Below are 15,994 nucleotides of genomic sequence, written 5' to 3'. Positions count from 1 at the left end.
TTAGTTTCAAATAACATAAAACTGAAATAATTTAATTCACTATTTCACAGTGCCTTCTAGTGAAATTAAACCTTTTGACAGTTTGAGAAATAAACAAGTAGCATGTTTATTCCAGTGAGCTCTAGTCAAGGGAGAATTTACATTTTTTTAAACAGAAGTTACAGTTCACAACTGGATTTTTCTGCAATTGTTGCACCTTTATGAATTCATGTAAATTGAATCTTGCTCAGGTCCACTGTAGTAACTTCAGTTACATGTGGCCCTTCTCAGCCCCCCACCTAGGCAGAGGAAAAAGGGCTGAAGTTGCCAGTAAGATGTTAACTGTCTCAGCGACTTTCAAAATTCACTCTCTATTAACTTTCCATATCAGGTTGCACCATACATCTTAGCTTTGTCCCTATGCTGCTCTTAACAGTCCTCTACAAAACTGTATGACTTTTACCCATTCACACTATAGATTTCCCATACTGCAACTAAAAGATGAGCTATTAAAAAAATCTGATAAAAACCACCACTCTTACAGAAAGAAACTCCCCTGACAGAAAATTCCTGAACAACAACAACAACAACAAAAATTTCAAAGCTGTGCTCGAAACAAACTACTAAATGGTGACTTCCAAAAGAATCCTGAGAAGACAAACCTAAAACCTAGAGCAATCAAAAAAAGATAAAGTGGGGACAAATTAAATGCAAATGTAAAGTGCAGTTTTGATGGCATAAGTTAAAGGAGAGTTGCAAATTGCTTTGCCATTTGCTGAGGAATGAATGTTCTTCTTGGAAAAAGGTAAGCACATGGGCCATTTTCCTCTATTTAACATTAATGGTAATCTCTGGTACATGTATTGAATGGGAAATATCTACTGTTTTTTTAAACTTCCAATACTGAAAGGACAAGAAAATACGAGCAAGGAATTTCAGTTTCAATTTCTGTTGTGCTGAATGGACTCTGACAAGGAGACACAGCCAGGCTGGCACTATCAGCCTTCCTACCAAGTGGGCAGGAACAAGTCTGAATGCTCCTTGGCACTGGACAGAAGGCAGGATTGACTTGCAGGCATACATGAGGTTTGTATTCCAGGCCTGGGAAGTCAAATTAATCTATACTCCAGTGATTTTGTTAAAAAATCAGAAAAACCACAGGCACACCACAGGCAGACTACATTCACAAGAAAGTGAATTCCAGAAGAGAGAGACCAAGCTGGGCAGCCAGAGACATCGGTCCAAGCCTCCCAGACAGGCTGATGGAGGCCAGAGCTCTCAATATATTGTCTCAAGAGACCACTGCTGGGGTAAGTCCTGTTATACTGGGTATGGGACCAGCTGGCAGAAAGCTGACAGATGAACAGTGCCCTCCTCTTGGGGTGAGCTCAGATTCCCCCTCAAGTGAGAGGAGAGCGACTCGCACCCTCCTTACAGAGCCATCACTCTCTCCACATAGCCAAAGGAGGAATGTGGCAAATGGCTCCTGAACCTCCAACCTGACCTTGTTTACAGGGAGATCACCCAGGTCTGAGAAAGAAAGAGGACCAACAGGCCCCTCCATGGGGATGCTCATATGGGATTAAAGCCCTATGCCCAGAGCACCTCTCTTCTGCCCCTCCCCACTCTGTTATCCATCCTTCTTCCCTCACTTTCTTCCCACAGTCTTCCCAGTGATTCTTCCTTCTTTTTGCTTCTCCACAGCCTGTGCCTTTCCTCCCTTGCTTCCTGTACTTCCTTCCTTTGCAGTGGCTCTTGCTGCTGGGGCAAGAGGTACAGCACAGGTTAGCAGTCTCATAACTTGGCTGAGACTCCAGGCATGTGTTTTAGGGCATGATAGGGGAAGTCCTGTAAACAGGGACAGGCAGAAGAAGCACCCCTCTGCAGAACTTTGCTCTCAGGGTGTTGTACCATGTAATTCTTTCCTCCACTCAAGGATTGTAAATTGGGTTGTTTTTTTTTTTTTTCATAGTTCCATTAAGATATAGATTATTTAGTTATCATATACATTATATGTCTTAATCCAACAACCTTTCCTGTTTAAAAAAAAAAGTTTAAAAGGTAAAAATCCAAGTTCCAAGGACTGTGTGACTGACTTGAATTTTCTTTTTATAACCTACACCAAACCTGCATTCATGACACTCCATTGACTTGTATGGCAGATTTCATGTAGAGCAAAAATAATTCCTAAAGCAAAGAGGCTTTTCAAGTATTTCCTGCTAAAATAGTCATTTTTTGCTTCTACTTCAGGATATTGTTGCACAAGATTGTTTTCTCACTTACTATTGTATTGAAAAACTCACTCTGCTTTCTAGCTCATTGTCATCTCAGCTTTTCCCACCTAATCTCTAACTCATTCTCAGTTGTACCTTTCTCTGGTCCTTTTGTAGTGAACTTTCCCTGTGGAACCCCTGAGGATGAGTCTTTTTGAAGGCCCTTTCAGTCTGGTTTGTTGTTTTTTTTTTTCCCAGAACACTTCCAATTTCCCAGTAATTCTCACTCTCCTTACAACAGTAGCCATTTTGGGAACTCAGCTACATCTCAGGTGTTAGTCTATGTTTTTTGGGGTTTTTTTTAGAGCTAGTTTACTGCTTCCCAAATCAGATTTCTTGCTGGATGCTACTGTATATGTAATCTCAGATAGTTCATTGCTTTTCCACAAAGTCAAAGCTAGTTTCCCTTAGTCTTCCCCTCCCCAAATCTCCTGCTGTTTAGCAACCCTGTCCTTTTCCACCTCTACCCCCCACTGTTTTTACTAGCCAAAGCCATTAATTATTCTTTCTGAGTCATATTATCACTTCTAACCAAATCCTACACTGTTTCTTCAGGTATTTGTGGATGCTTAGCACACTCCTAAATTTCACTATCTTCTGGAGGTATCTCAGCATTTCCTACCTATGTCCCCTTAAAATATCTGGGTGTCCTCTACCCTCAAGAACCTCCACTGTTCCCTCCGAGATACCTGTTTTTCTCCTAAAAAATGGTCTGTTGCCCTGATGTACCTCAGTGTTTCCTGCCAAAAATCTCCACTACCCAGCTCGTTTTGTGCTGGGTTGTGTCATGTCCCCTCCATGCACTGCACCTTCTGCAGAAAACTTGTGACAGACCTCACTCAAGGCTTCTATCATCACTGCTTGCCTTTCCCACCTAAATTATTCACTGGAGTTTCACACCTCTCTCCCAGGCCTTCTTAAGCACTTCAGTGTTTCCCATAGAACAGCCCCTGCTCTCCCCAGACACAGTGCAGCCCATCCCACCCACCTGAAGAATCTCAGTGCTCCCAAGGAATCTGAGCGCTCTCCACCTCTGAGGTGACTCAGCATTTTGTCCTACAATCCAACACATTTTACCCAAATCCCTTATTTGTCCTCCTTGGAAAACTCACACAAATGGGTCTTGCAGACTTACTGAAGTTTGAATACTAGAATAATAAGTAATTCTGTCTGTGGCACTGCAAAATGAATGCCTCCACACACCCTGCCCTGTTTTACCTCAGAGGCATGTTGGAATATCTGGAATATAAAATACAGCCAAGAGTCTACAGTGGCCAGTAAGATTAACTCTAAAACTTGTCAGCATCCTCTGTAAAAAAGCCTCAGGATGGTTGTTCCAAATTGCCAGCTCACCCACGGAGTGGTCATGGCTGACCTGAAGTCAATTATATGTGGAGAACTGTTGCAAATTCTGAGAAGTGCTGGAGGAAAATGTTCCACTGAAGAAACTTTATCCATAAATTACTCTGCTGGAAAACAAACCTGTAGATTTACAAAATCCCAGAACAAAAATCCCCATCTTCTATTATGAAATAGTAAACTGCTTGTTATGATCTGATTATTATGATTGTTAGAGGGATGCCTCTGCCAGAATTACGGGGCAAATGACTCCATATGCCAAAGTCAACAGTAAATGTGAGATAGAGAGAGAGAGACAGAAAGAAATAGAAAAAAGAAAGGGATGGAGAAGAAGAGAGTGAGAGAGTCATCATCCCTGTGGATCCAGTGGTGTCCTGTCAGTCCTCCTCTTCTGGTATTCTTGGTTTGGGGGGGAGGTCCCTCAAGAGTTCAATGGATTAATGTAGGCTCAGGTATATGTGGGAACCCTGCAGGAGGAGTTTTGCACTGTCTCTTGCAACAGACTCTGGATCTGTTGCAGCACTTTGGGATCACATGCAGTGCTCTTCTGGAAGGCCTCAGAAATTAGTCTGAGGGGAACTTGGGGGATCTTTGATAACTTATGACCCTTTGTAAGACATGAAGGCTGCCTCTTTTGAGACTGTCCTCCGTAGATTCCACCCTCCAGAGATGGGAGTTTTACAAGTGAGCCTAGTGAGTTTGTTGTGTAAGGGAGGATTCTCTGCAGGGTCTGCTCCTTATCCTGTAGCCTCCAGTGATGGATGTTCACACCCTCTGTCTTATGCAGAGGTTTCACTGCCACACACCCAAAACCTCTCCTCCTCCTCTTCTTGGGGGGAAGAGCATGCAAACCTAGCCTCAGCAAATGAGTCTCTGGGCTGTGGCCAGCCCCAGATGGACTCAGCCAGAGATGATTTTCAGCACAGCTGCAAGGTCTGGCTTTCCTTATGGCTACACTCTTCTCCCCCAGCTTTATGTACTCCTCCATAGACCTGAGATAATTGGACAATATCTCAAGTTCCCATATCAGGAAGCATATTCTGGGGGAGGGAGGTGGCTTTGCTGGTCACAGAAGAGCAGTTCTTGCTTTGCACAGTTTCCTGCAGTGGGCAAAGCCCTTCTGTGATTTTAACAATGTTTGAGACATTAACCATTTCAGTCTCACTCTCCTGAAAGATAAAAAAAGAGGTAAGGGGTTGAGCCTTTGAGGCATATTAACACTTCTGATGGCAAATAGATAAAAAAATCTTATTTGCAGGGGTCAAGAAGCTGATCACATTCTTCGAGGGCTCAGAATAAAATACTAGAAGTAGATATTAATGTTCTTGGTCTAACCCATTTCCTGTCCCATGGCATTGAGGAATGTTGAACTTACACAGACAGAAACAAAAAAGGTGAGAGTTTTCTTACTGTAACACACAGAAAAACCTGGTACAGATGTCAGTGAATATAACATTTTACTGATCTGTTTCTGTAGAAATTCCTAGTATTTATGTTTAGCCTAAGTATGAGTTTTCTGTTGAAAATCAGATCAACCATTAGGATCAATGAATTCCCCCACTCCAGTGTAGAAAATCTAGAAGGATTTGTATCTCCTGTTCATATAAGTGATCAGGAGACAACTGAATCTCCAGTCCACAGCTGACTGAAAACTCCATGCTGGACTAAGAATTGCTTGCTAACTTCCTTATTACTTGGCCTTTATTTTCAGCTGAGTGCCAGTGAATATGTGACTGAAGTATATATTTTGATTTGTTGGACACTGAGAAGATTTCTAGGCAAGCTTTTGTATCTCTCAAGCAGGAAACACAGTATTAGAAAAATCTGAAGTGTATTAATAGATAAATAAGTCTTCAAAAGGTGAATAGCTAATAAAAATTTATCTAGGTTATATTTAAACTAAATGGAGAACACAAAATTAAGCACTTTGTGAAAATATTTTAATGAGAACAAATAATTGTAATTGGTGGCCTCGTCTTCTGAACATGCTTCAGATAGGACAGTACCATCTGGAGTTACCAGCAATTTGATGAAATGCCAAATTCCTAGTTTTGAATTCACTGATACTACTGAAATCTATTTGATGTATTCTTTATTTTGGATTCATGACTAACATCACAATGTGCTTTTTGCAGAACAAAAACTGCCTAACAGAACCACGTAGCTATTTCTATTTTTGGTATTCCTATCTTATAATTATGAAGCATCTAGGAATATCAAACAGAGAAATCACTGCATTATCTAAACAAACTCTTTTGCAATGTGGTATTTTGTTAATATTGTTAATGATCCTGGTCAGCATCACAAAGAATACCAGCTCTCAGAAATATAGGTTGTTAAATACATAATTCAAATATACAAACAAAGACAAATCACAGAGCAATTTTACTAGGCTGTGTAATAACAGATGACAAAGAAGGAAGATTTGATTGAGTGAAGATTACATGAATGTAAAAGTAGTAAAGCAAAGAAAAGGCTTGGCTTTTGGTTTAGAAATTGTCCTTACAAGCACCTTTGTGTTTGATTTTCTTGTTTATGTATAAGAGTAAAATAAGATGCTTATGCTAAGAAGCTAAAATGGTCTTATGCTAAGATAAAATAAAAATATATAATATGTAATATTAAAATAGAATTATATATATATATAATATAAAAATGGATTTTATTAATATAGAAAATATATAAGCATTCAAGTAGTCTAGTTGCAAAATTTATGCTTTTTCTTCTCAGTTCAAATTTACTCAGTCTTGTGGGTAGCTTTGATTTTTAAAAATTGTCACTACTATGCCTATGTGAACCACTAACAAATATTCTACCTATTGGATCATTACCTCCCTAAATACTCTAATATTTATCAATTCCACTGTTGTATGTTATTTTTTCCTAAATAATTTTTTTGGTAGCTTAGTTTGTTCACCAACAACATGGGGTTTCATGTGTCATTGTGATATACACCATAATGTCATAGTCTAAATTCCCTCCTCTTTCACAATTCCTGCTTCTCTTTCAGCCTTTACCAGCAGCAAGATTTTCCCCTTGTTACCATGGGCACTGTCTTGTTCTGCTGTTTGATGTTCTAGCATCCCAAGTCCAATGGTTTTCTCTATTGAAGTAATTGCCATTTCATGCTTTCCTTTATCTCAATCATTTTAGGTAGAACATACAAGGAAGGAAGTGAAGAAATGGCTTCATTTATAAACTTCACATTCTGAAGTTTCTCTTCCTTTTCAAATGGAACTAATTTCCTTCCTCTACTCTGACACTGAGCAAAGAGGATGGTTACCTAAGAAGCCTAAAGAGCAGGGACACACAGCTGCCTTTCCTTTCTGTATGTCCATATATTTGGTATATTCAGCTTTGGGCTGAATATACCAAATATAAAGAGCTAAATAATTTGCAATAAAGAGGCAGATCCAGATGATTGGAAAACAGCTGAGCACCTGTAGAATGTATTTCCTTTATTGATATTATATTTATGACTATGTATTCATATAATATGGCATATTTTTAATCTATACACATGATATGTAAGTGATATTAATATCAATTGAGCTATCCAATAGGCAAATCCAGTCTTCTATCAGAAACAGCCATGACTGTTGAAAGTTCTAGAGCATCACTTTCTGGCCATAGGCTGAAGAAAGTCTTTCTCCCTGATGCAATTCAACTCTTACTATTTACCAAGGAGTTAATCACAGGGTTTGAAATAATATGTCCTGTCTCTCTAATGTTTTGCTAATATTTTCTTCCTTTACTCCAAATTATTTTTTTTCTTATAGCAGTCTAGTTTTGGATTACCTTTTTCCTCACTTCTTTTTCTTCTTGCCCCCAAAGAAAACAGGGCAAAGTGGTCTAGTTTCTAACATCTGTCAAAGGATGATCTTGGATAGGAGCAGCACACTTTGCTTTTGAGTGGGAGGGACTGAATGTCTAGTGAAGTTTTGCTTGCTTTTCCACATTCTCCCAGAATTTTCTGATGGAAATATGCTGACTCTTACAGAAGGTTTTATACATAAAATAAGATAATGATAGTACTGACATCCATGTGGAAGACAGTCTTAAAACCTCTACATTCTCAAAGCAGCTTGATAGAAAACAGAATCTGAAATAAAAATTGATGGCCTAACCTTCCAGCTGTAGACTCATTGCATAGAGAATGAGGATAAATCTGTTCAGTTGCAACTTTTGCAGCACATGACCTTTTTTCTTAGCTTAATCAATAAAGCAACTAATACTCCAGTTTTCTCGGAATTCATTTTTTAAAAGGAAAATCAATTTTTCTATGGCATACCTCCAAAATTCAGAAAGTTTACCTCAGATACCAACTGAGAAGTGGAACTTTGAGATAATTTATTCTAAGCAATAATAGTAAAAAATATTATTAAAGGACATACAATAATTCCTGAAATAAACTTAAATTCCATCTGAATGTACAGGATGATCTTGTAGCACACTTTTTTTTTGGTGAGAATCATCCACTAATTATCATCATAGAAATGCAACAGGGAATGCAACTGCTATATTCCTTTTTTCAATAAAAATGTTTAGTGTTTTAAGTTTCATACTGTCATTGAAATTAGCCTTTTGACTAGAAAAAGTAAACCATTTCTTAAAATGATTAATTTATTTTTATTGTTGGATAAGATTCCTGTAGGTCTCAGGAAAACTTTGCACATAAAGAAGAGTAGATACAGCATGCAGCCACATGTATTGTCTGTCTCTTGGGCAATGTCAAGACAATTGTGCACATATTAATAAGCTGACTGAGTACAACACCTCCGAGCATCCCTTCTGTATGTCACTTAGTGAACTCAAGCAGATCACTAAGAGTTCCTGTGCACTCTCCATTGCTTCATGACTCCTGTATGTCAGGATATCTCAGGAGAATCAGGAACTACTATTCTGAGAGGACACAAAACCATCTCTGTTTAGACAAAAGATGTGTTTAGGTGAGTATCCTGTCTGCAGCAAAAGATGACAGTGCTCATCTGAAAGAAAAGTGTAATTAACAAAGTTACCATAGGTGCTCTTAGTCTGCAGCAATCTGCAGGCCACGAATTTTCTGCAGGCAGAAATGTTATCTTTATAATTATTAAAAACTTGGAGTATCAAAAAGATTCTGTGGGCAGAAGTTCCATAGCTCCCTCTTCTATGTTGTGTGAAGGACCATCTTTATTTTTTTTCTATTTTGACCTGCCACATGAATGTTTTAGTGTTCTAATGATTTAAGCCTCTTGTCATTGCCAAGCGTTATACTTATTCATATTCCTCCTAAATCTCTGAGACAGTACATCTGGATTGTCTTTTTGCAGACTGAAGAAGGCTGTCTGTTTAGTACAGAATCTTTCCTACACTTCTTCCAGATCTACTTTCCCCGTTCTGACATAAGGAATTGCATATGGTATTCAAGATACAGAAGCATAGTTAATTTATTCTACAGCCCAATATTTTTTGTTGTGTTCTCTGTTTATTTTTTTCTTTTTCTTTCTCCTTCTGTCTTTCTCTTTTTCCTTTTTTCTTTTATTCTTGCAGAGCACTCATCTACTGGTTTCATAAACCTATTATAGTTGTAAGGTATTTTTCAAGATTTTCAAGAACACCTAAGGATCTGTTTTAGTGTCTGTAAAGCTAGGATTGTTTTGTCTCATATGTTTAATTTTATAAATTGTGCTTCTGAAATTTTCATGCCTTCTATCACCCAAGCACTCAATCTTTCAGTGTTCATCTGCAATTATTCACAGTAACCCATATGTTTCCTACTGTTATTTGTGTAAAGGTTAGCACATTTTCCTTATTGCTTTCCAGATCTCTTGTGACAATAGATAAAACAAAGTTTTCATATAACATTTGTCCATGTCCATATATGTCCATCCTCATTTGAGCCAAAAAGTATTACAGGCAGATTAGACATGTCAGCTGTTTTACATATGCAAAATTCATTAAAAAAATTAACCTGCAAATAGACCAGAGATATGAATTCAGAAGCTCCCACAGAGTTTCTGGACTCATGGTTCAGGATGAAAATAATAATAACAATATGGATTACTTTTCACCAACTTAAATAAGTGGGGACTGAATAGTGGCACTGCTGATCCCATTTGCACAGTACCTCTCCTGTTGCCTGGCCAAAACTGAGGTAATTTCTGTAACAAATGGCCACTCAGTGGACAGGAGAAAGGTTTTGATCATTTCATGAGGTCTGTTTTACTTTCTTTCTGAGGCACTGTAGTAGCATTGCTTTTCATCTTATTGTACAGTTCATCAAACAAAAAGAAATATTGTTCCATTTTGCGATGTGGAGAGTGGACTTTTTCTAGTCCTTTGGACCAACCATGATTCACATGATTGTCTGAGATTGCAGGGTCCTGAACATAATGAGCCACATCTCTTCCACTGTTGTGTTCCTTGGTTCTCAAAGAGCCTATCAACAACAACAAATTACTACAAAAGAGAAGGATTAAGTCAAACAAAAGAAGGGAAAGGAAAGGGAAAGGAAAACCCCTGGACCAGATGGAGGAGCAGCATGAAACAGTACTTCCCTGAGTGGGAAACTGGCATGTAAGAGGAAAAGCAGAAGCAAAGAGCTCTGTGTAAAATATATACATTTTAGTTTCTCTTTCCACTTTCTTTAGATCATTTCAGCACTTTGCGTACAACTTATGTATATCATGTGAAATGTTCTTGCTTTTTCTGATGACTACTTTCAGAATAATCACTGAGTAAGTGATCTCAACTGTGCTTGTGCCTTATTGGTGATGTTTTGAGAAGATTCCATCTACATGATTTTCCGTTTTGTCTGAAGATATTGAGCTCATAGGACGCAGTTTTACTTTTGAGGTTTGGAACTGACTAGCAGCTCTCACAAGGGACAGTGTCACGCACATCTTACCTATCAGTGAGGAATCAGTAACGAAAGTGGAGCACCAAGGCAATGTGCTTTCAGTAGCCATTTTTGCTAGGCAGAGATGCTTGCATTTCCTGAAGTATTTTTATTTTTTGTATGTTTTAGGTGTTGGAAACTTTTTTGTTAATTTGATTTTTAGGAGTACAGAGAATTATAATTAAGCAAAAAACCTAATTGATTCTCTGTGGTTCATTCTGAAGGCAATGGAAAGATTAAACTGGTGTATTTTGTGGAAGGAATTTCCTGAATATCAAATGAATTATGAAGGCCAAATGAGCATGCATAAAATTCTTGAGGACATAATGATTTCCCAAAAGCCATTCAACGAGTCTAGATATGCAACTTTCTCGCCTGCTGATCTCCTGTATCTTCTTACCCTATGCTAGACTGCTTTCTTCAAACTCCAAAGAAGTGCCTGCTTACGGTTTTCCACGCAAACCAGTTTTTTATTTCAAAGGGACTTTTTAGAATTTTTTGTACTTCTTCTGATATCCTGTTTCTTAACACTTATCTTTTGGAAAAAATATTCCAACACAAACCAACAAATTCTTCCTCATGAGTACGAGGAGGTAAAACTTTCAGTTTTATTCATGTCTGCAAGGACAGAAAGGCTGGCATAATGAAACACTCAGAAAATGAGAACTGGAGAAAAGGTAAAACCACCTGTTTTACTGGCAGTGCCAGTTTATGCTGGATTGAAGTTATCCAAATACAATGTAAGAATTACAGTCTGAGATGTGAAGTATGCAGAAATCTACAGCAAAACATCAGAATAAAGTGACAATTATGACATAAGTGGATTAAAAATTACAATCTTGAATTTGTTCACTGATTTAATGCCTAATGCCTGTCATATATTGACACTTTAATGAGTGCCTGTCTACCCAAAACATTATTGCAAGCATGGAAAGAATGTTAGGCTGTGCAGACAAGATGAGATGGATTGGTTGAGAGTATATATCAGGACAGAAAGAGAGGCCTTCCTGGCTCTGAACAGTTGGTAAAATCATCTGAGAGCTACAAAAACTTCACCCAGGGCTGTGGAAGACATGCCTGAACCATGATAATCAGATAAAAACCCTGTTCACTAAAACTTCTTTTATTTCTTACATAGAGGTCATTACAGGGAAGCCACACTCAAATTTACTTGAGTTACTGTCTCCAAATGTGAGTCCCTACAAACTCCAATACGCTGACTATGCAGACAGTTGAAATTTCTGAGCTATTTATACATACCAAAATAAATCACATTTATAGATGCAGCTTGGATCCAGTTGGTTTTGTAACTAATCAAATTATGGTTATATGGGTAATAATTCAAAATATTGAGTGAAATAAACTAGAAAAAGAATGCAGTAGACTCCAATGATAAATAGATGTCATTGATAAACGAACTGTACAAACTCCTAGAATAACTGGAGGTGAACTTGTTCATTGTTCTGCAAAGGGATTTGGAATGCTATTGTTGAAATTGGTTGTGGGCAGCTCAGTCATGGAAAGATTACTGGCTATATTTGGAAAAATAAGAATATGGTAAATAAAATTGTACTTTTTTTCCATATTTAAAAATGTACTTTTGGGAAAAAAATCCTTAGAAAAAGGTAATCTATTTTTTCTTTTCATCTAGTTGTAAACTGCCCAACTCTTTATATGAAGAAAGAGCTAAGAAATTTGTGTAATTTAACTCTGTACAATAATTTTAAGCTTTGAAATGAGTAAAACATTCTGTACTGTAGCTATTTTAATCTCATTTCTGTACTAGATATCTCAGCTGTGCAAGCTACAATATTGATTCATCTGGGTGGAATGAAATATGACTAGCAGTAGGGATACAGAAAATTCTGTTGATCTGATTTCTTTTCCCTGCCACTGTTCCTGACCATGAATACCTTAGCTTCTAATAGTTCAGACGAAGAGTGAAAAAAAAGGCTCTGGGATCAGAGCAGTAGCTTCAAAACTGTTGCTAATTTAAGGTCATGGTTTCTCTGTTGTTGTGGTACAACTCCCTTTCTTCCTCTATGCCACTCTAGAATTGTGATGAATCACAAAACAGCCTGAGTTGGAAAGAACCCACAAGGATCATCGAATCCAACTTCTGGCCCTGCACAGGACACCCCAAGAGTCACACATGTGCTGGAGACCATTGTCTAAACGCTTCTTAAACTCTGCCAGGCTGGTGCTGTGACCACTTCCCTGGGGAGCCTGCTCCAGTGCCCAACCATCCTCAAGGAGAGGAACCTCTTCCTAATATCCAACCTAAACCTCTCCTGAAGTTTAAGGAACACGGCTTCACACCATTCCCTTGGGTCCTGTCACTGCTCACCACAGAGAAGAGATCTGTACCTGCCCCTCTGCCTTCTGCTTGTGAGGAAGCTGTAGACCATGAAGAGTTCTCCCCTCAGTCTCCTCCAGGCTGAACAGACCAAGTGGCCTCAGCTGCTCCTCACACATCTTCACCTCCAGACTCTCCACCATCTTCGCTGCCCTCCTTTGGACACTCTCCAGTTGCTTTATATCCTTATATTGTCGTGCCCAAAACTGCCCCCAGCACTCGAGGTGAGGCTACCCCAGCTCAGAGCAGAGAGGGACAATGCCCTCCCTTGCCCAGCTGGTGATGCTGTGCCTGATGCACCCCAGGACATGGTTGGCCCTCCTGGCTGCCGGGGCACTGCTAGCTCATGTTCAACTTGGCATCGATCCAGACCCCTTTCCATGGTGCTGCTGTCCAGCCTCTTGTTCCCCAGTTTGTACATACATATAGGGTTTTCCTATCCCAGGTGGAGAATCCAGAATTTGTGTTCCTTAAACTTCATACAATTGGTGATTGCCCAGCCTGGGCAATTTGTCTGTATCTCTGCAGGACCTTTCTGACTTCGAGGGAGTCAATGGTTTCTCCAATTTTAGTATCATGGGCAAATTTAAGAGTCCTTAGAGTCCTGTCCCCAAGTTTTCTATGCAGACCCTGAAGACCACTGACCCTACAATGGAACCCTGAAGATCCCCTTCAGTGACAGGTCTGATGTCACCCCATTCACTATGAACCTTTGCACCCAATTCATGAGCCAGTCACTCATCCTTTGTACAACATGTTTATCCAGGTGTGTGCTGGACATTTTGTCCAGAGGGACCCTATGAGAGACAGCATTGAAAGCTTTAATGATAGCAAAAAATGTTACATCAACTGGCTTACCAGCTGCTTATACTGCCTACAGTACAGTGATATAGTGATATCACTGTGTATAGTCATTAGCATATGGAAGCATAAAGTATATAAATTATAAAGATCACAGTGAATAGTGTTTGTTTTTATATTTAAAATATATAAAGAAACATGACTTCCTTTCTTATTCGTACCTTTTCCTCCCAAGAAATAATAGGCAGCACACTGAAATCTCCAACTTATTTTCTACATTCAAGTCCAGGAGAGATATCATGATGACACTATTTTTTTCAACATTCTTTTTCAACACTCCTTTATTGCATCCACAGAAATGCAATAAAACGTTGTAATAGTAGTTTGAGTGCCATCACTTTAGTTTTGAAAGTGCAATGGGAACAATTACATACACCTGTCTTAGCAGCAAGGATGAAGAAATACATGTAGGAAAACAACACCTCCAGAGAGCTTCATGAAAGACTGGAGGCAGAAAACAGGGCTTGCAGTACCTTTTATCCCAGCCTTGACAGATCACGTCAGATTCCAGTCCCAGCAGTGACATTTCTTAACTGCTCAGACCTTGAAAACATGCGTTGGAACTACTGTGATTCAAGTGCTCATCTCTGAAATGTTTCTTTCCTAGAACATGTCTTTGCTCATGCTGTTACGCTGCAGATTATTTACTGCATGGCTTCGCTGAGTGGATGACGATGTTTACTCTGCATCAAGGTTTCCAACATCCTCGTTCTAAGAGCAACGCTGTTTTATATGTTAAGGGCTAAGCGGCAGCATTCAGATGAAATAAAGTATCTTCCTTGTTTGAAAGATGCTGCCAGTTCTGCACAAACACAGAGGAAACTGTCATAACACAATCTATGTGCCAGAGTAAAGCTATAAAACACTTACTAAAATACCTTAAAAAGCAGGAAAGACATAGTTCAGAAGACAGTTGAAGAATTTTACTTACATAAATGCAACATAGAGACCTGAATATCTTTTTACACTTACAAGCAATGTATGTTTAGCAAATAAAATTAATTTTCATTCAACTAATTCCATCCTATATTATGGTGTTAATTATTTTACCTTTTATTAGGAAAGCTTTTGGCTGATGCAAGGGCTTTATCTGCTTTGGAGAAATGATTCCCTTCCCAGTCACAATGATCAACTTTTTCACATGAAATCACAGATCTTGTATTATAGTCTATTTCAGATAGATCTGACAAAACAAATTAATAAAATAAAAAAAAAAAAATCCAAGACTAATAATAAACTGTCCTTGCTTACTTTTAAAATGAAACCTGGTTTTGCAGAATTAGATTTTAGCAGGATTCTGCATCTATACATTGTTTAATTGGATACATATTTCATTTCTGTCACTTTCTCAGAGATTAAAATGAGATTCAATATAAACCATTTTTATAATTGTTCAATATTTAATCTCCAAGCAATTGACAACTAATTGTTGTTGACATTTAATTGCATGATTTTCTAAAAATCTCTTTTGTTAAAGAGCTCACAGTACAGGTCAGTAATATTCAGAACATGCTTCCCACACACACTCTGCTCAGGATCCCAATGCTGTTACTGAAGGTGGAGATGATTCCTGCCCTAGGTGTTCTGAGTAATTGTGCAGTGAGAGTTCACTGCTGCTGTTTACACAGCCCATACAGGCTCCTGGCTTATGACAGTGCAAAACTGTCAAATGCCCATAACATACCTGTTCTGCTTGACCTATACGTAATTGTAGACAACTGAAAAAAGTACTGATGAATTAAATGATATACGAATTTGGACATGTGTGACTTTCCTACTAAATAAAATTCTACTGGTTGCTTCTGGTGTGCCAAAATGGAGAGAGGAACAACCAGAGAATGAATCTTCTGCCGTCAGATGCTCCCTTCAGCACGTGTGGGGCACTAGTGAAGCACTCTTGTGACAGTGGGCTCAATGTAGCCTTGCCATGCTGGACAGGAATAAAATGTTTCGGGTGCCGTTTGAGCTGTGGGGCACACAGTTCTCTCAGAGCTGGAGGGGAAGGTGGAAAACATTCTCTGTTCTCATCAGATATTCAAGTCCCAGTCCTCTCTGGCACTTCCAGCATTATCACATGCAACTTTTTCAAGTATTTATCTATTTTTATCCAGTTATCCTCCTCAGGCCTATGCTGTACTCTGTTGCCTGGTAATGAAGACCATTTGGAATCCTGTCCAAGGGACAGGGTGATGTGCAAAGGGACACACGGTGTTGGCTCAGGAACACAGCTGTAAAACTACACTTTGGAGGCTGGGTTAAAGGGACTTTGTCATGCTAACAGTGACC

The 15,994-nt window shown here is 38.8% G+C and overlaps 1 protein-coding gene across 3 annotated transcripts in view; it reads left to right on the top strand.

The window, feature by feature from the left end:
• Positions 1-13,789, top strand: part of NPY1R (neuropeptide Y receptor Y1) — a 42,567-nt gene extending 28,778 nt beyond the window's left edge. Inside the window, exons 5-8 of one of the 3 annotated variants that reach the window (XM_064417541.1) lie at positions 524-784; positions 890-1,065; positions 1,141-1,289; positions 4,870-11,910. The gene's annotated coding sequence lies outside the window, so the exon portion shown is untranslated. Of the gene's footprint in view, positions 1-523; positions 785-889; positions 1,290-4,869; positions 11,911-12,545 lie in introns of those variants that run through there. The other 2 variants (XM_064417542.1, XM_064417543.1) reach the window with 2 other exon arrangements.
• The last annotated feature ends 2,205 nt before the right edge of the window (positions 13,790-15,994 follow it).

Source organism: Passer domesticus, chromosome 4 (assembly GCF_036417665.1).
Source record: "Passer domesticus isolate bPasDom1 chromosome 4, bPasDom1.hap1, whole genome shotgun sequence".
In the NCBI taxonomy this organism is placed as follows: Eukaryota; Metazoa; Chordata; class Aves; order Passeriformes; family Passeridae; genus Passer; species Passer domesticus.
This window is presented reverse-complemented; position numbering and strand designations above follow the sequence as displayed.